Here is a 3,845-nt window from a genome sequence, read left to right as displayed (position 1 = left end):
AGCGCTGCTGCAGCCCCGGAGAAATTCAAACCTCCAACGGCCGCCAGCCTCTCTCTCATTGGCTGTCCGGCTCACCGCGCGCCGTCTGATTGGTCGACGCTCTGAGCCCGCTCTGCTGCATCATGGGAGCTGTAGTACCCTTAGTGCTCTGTTCGCTCTGGTGCTGACCGGCTTTGCTAAAAGGCCGAGGTCTGCCAATTTCTTCAGTTTTGACAGAAGGCCTGAAAATAATTATATATATATATATATATATATATATATTTTTTTTTCTGACGGCATCCTCGAGATGTACAGCTAGCTACTAGATCCGCCTCGCTGTCACAGAAAACCTCACTTTTTGGGTATCCCTGGCAATGCAAGATTTCAGCTCCCCACAGCAGTTTCAGTCTCTTCTTGTGGCCCTGTGGACGAACCAAAAGGAACGAGGGCTAAATGCTTGCTTCTCTTTAAGTGAAAGCTGTAGTAAAATCCAGCAGCTTCAGGAAACAAAGTCCTGAGTGCGCTCCAGGCCCGTTCCTTTCTGTGTTTTATATCTCAAATATGTGGCAACTACATAAACACTGATGGAAAGGACCCGTAAGGATCATCAAGTCCCACCGTCGTCACCCTGGCTCCACACAAAACCACCCAATTTTACATTCTTATCCTACAATAAAGTACAAAGATATATAAACTCAAGCCCCTCACCAAGCAAAACACGATCTCTTAAATTATATCTATTCCACTTATCACACAAGAGTTCATCTGAGCTTTCACAACGTCAAGGTGAGGATCAGAAGTGGAATCTCTGCTGTTCATCACAGCAACCTCTCTGTGCCATATTTAACCCCAGCTGGGTGCTGTGTGCTGTTGTGAGAGCTTTGTTAGAGTGCGACTACTGGTTGCTCTTTTGTTTGAGCCTTCCAAGACTTTCATCTCAAGGGGCTTCAGGGAGGACTAACCCGTGTTAGAATAACCCATTTCCAAGCCTGAGATCAGAGTACATTATCTAAGTTGTTTGAAGAGGGAAAGATAAGGTTTGAAAAATCCCTGAGCGTTTTTACTTTTATATTTGTATAAAACAAGATAAAATGGATGGACCTTTTCTGAAGGAATAAAAGGCTCCTTCAGAGCAAAAGAGCTAAAGATGCAACATCTCCAAGGCAAATCCTGTGAGAACAGGTCTTCAGTATTTGACTGTTATCCAACATGCAAAGAGGCCAGGTCATCGGAATGAAAATGAAATAGCCATTTCTTAGTTGTAGTCTTCTCCAGCAGAGGGTACTCAGAGCTCAGAAATGCCTCATCTCCCTGTGCCATTTCTGCAGTGCATTTCAGCCTTCCTTCAGCCGCAATCTCAAACCCAGCTCTACCACTGCAACACTGAAACAGGTATTTTCCTGTTGGAGATGTGTTGACAACTCTCAATACATTGTCTTACCCTGCAAGCCAGGGTTATACAAGAGCTAGAGAAAATTCCTTAGAATTGTTCTCTACATGGTCATTCACTTTGGATCACAAAGTGTTACTGCAGGACACCGCATATTATGGCACAACACATTTTCAAAGATCTTAGAAGTGGAAAAATTTTAGAAGACAAAAAGAACATATATGAGCTATATTCATAGTATCATAGAATGGCCATTCTGGGTTGAAAAGGACCACAGTGATCATCCAGTTCCAACCCCCTGCTATGTGCAGGGTTGCCAGCCACCAGACCAGGCTGCCCAGAGCCACATCCAGCCTGGCCTTGAATGCCTTCAGGGATGGGGCATCCACAGCCTCCTTGGACAGCCTGTTCCAGTGTGTCACCACCCTCTGGGTGAAAACCTTCCTCCTGATATCTAACCGAAACCTCCCCTATTCCTACCCATTCCCCTATATTCCTACATTATATACAGTTTGTTAGTATATTTTAAATCTGACACACATTTAGAGAATCAAGATGCTTGAATTAATGCTTCTTTTCATAAATAGAACAATATGACAGTTTTTCACTCTTAGCTATGTGTCCCTTAGCTAATATTATCATAAGTTTGTGAGACAGCATTTTGAACATATGGTGAAAAGGCTGTGGTAAGCTGATCAAAGTTTGATGTTCTTATTTTGTTTTAGTTTTTAACTCTAGCAGGTAAGGATTGAAGATCCCTTGCTCTGTGTAACTTGTTCCATAGTGGTTTGCATTTATCAGACAGATTGCCTTTGCTGAGAGTCAGAATGGGAATAGTGTGAGAACTCATGGGTTGAGATAAAGACAGTTAACTAGTTAAAGCAAAAGCTGCACAGGTAAGTAAAGCAAAAAAAGGAATTCATTCACTACTTCCCATTCAATCAAAAATACTACCAGGGAAAGTGCAAGGCAAGAGACAAGATCATGAGATGTAGAGGCTTTAAAAGGCAATAACTGAGAGAAGCTGAGCTCTTCCTGCTGCTAAGTTTTATTAGCTCTCTTGACAGTAACAAATTACAAATAACAATAACTGCCCTAAACAATGTTCACAAAACAAAGTTTCCTTTGATTAGGTACAAGCATAACTGACAGATAATAAGTACTGAGGCTGTATTTACTGATGTTAGAAGTAGAAAAGCACAAAGAAAATAACGATTTAACTGGACTTGTCTAATTTGTGTTTTTGAAAAATGGATCTTAGAGATGTACTTGGAATTTATTGACGTTCTATGTTCATATGGAACCGGTGGATGAAATTTTTCACTCCTCTCATTTAAAATAATGGGGAAAAGTGGAGCACATTGGATTTTTACCTTTTTTTCCTTTCTTTGTCTCATCAGAGTTGGACTTGATGATCCTCATGGGCCCTTTCCAATTCAGGATATTTTGTGATTACTTAAAAAATGTCTATGATTAGCAAAGTCTGTGATTAGAGGCAAGGCACAGGCTAGCTGCTCTGACTGAGAACTGTCGCTCTCTGCCTATGTTTTGCTTTTAAAACTGGACTTCAGCATCTGGAAGACCCACATCTCCTCTCCCTGGTAATTGTGTTAAAGACCACTTGGGGTCCCAAGTCATGTATATTTTGGGATGGAAAATGGATTACTACAAGGGCAGCCAGTAAGAAGGCAAGAGAAAGAGATCCAGAGAGAAGGGTTTTAAGTAGCTAGGGAAGACCTGAAAATAACAAGCTGGGGCCAGGTTCTCTTGAATTTCTTCTTGCTCTCAAGGCCAGCGTCCTTTCCATGGAAAGGAGACGCTTCTCCATGCAGAATCCTGATCCCTTGGAATCATCCCAAAGGCTGCACACAGCTCCAAGGAGCACTCCTCTCCAGATAACCAGTGGGACTGCTCAGCCTTGGTAGGTCCATAACCAACCACTGCAGAGGCCCACAGTGCATTTCCCTTTGGCCAGGGCATCCCTCATTCCACACCCCTCGGATTCAGAAAGAAGGCCTTCAGGAGACTTCGTAACTATTCACGTCTCTCAGAACTTACCATGGTTCAAACAGATGGCCAGCAGGGAACTCGTCTTTGGCCAGCTTCCCAGGAGAAGTTTTTCCAGGGGAACCAAACACACAAGAAATATGGAACTGCTTCTTAAATGAAATCTGAAATCTCACCCAAAAGGAAGAGAATGAGCAAGTGAAATATGATTGAAAGTGTTGTGAACTTTGTATGTCAAATCAGTGCCAAAGGAAAGGACAGATTTTCTTTTGCTTTCTTATTGGAAACGTATACCATGTTATCTGTGAGGCTATGATCTTTTGCAACATAAGAAAGGTGAACTACGAGTCTCTGAGACAACATGGTTCCATGATATGTGGGACTGTTATCCCAAGAGAAGAAATTCCAGTGAAATCTTCATGCTCACAATATTCAGTGTATGACTGAAGGAATGACCAAGCACAGGGTG

The sequence above is a fragment of the Gallus gallus genome, chromosome 5 (genome assembly GCF_016699485.2).
Source record: "Gallus gallus isolate bGalGal1 chromosome 5, bGalGal1.mat.broiler.GRCg7b, whole genome shotgun sequence".
Taxonomy (NCBI): Eukaryota; Metazoa; Chordata; class Aves; order Galliformes; family Phasianidae; genus Gallus; species Gallus gallus.
Note: the sequence above shows the minus strand (reverse complement) of the source record.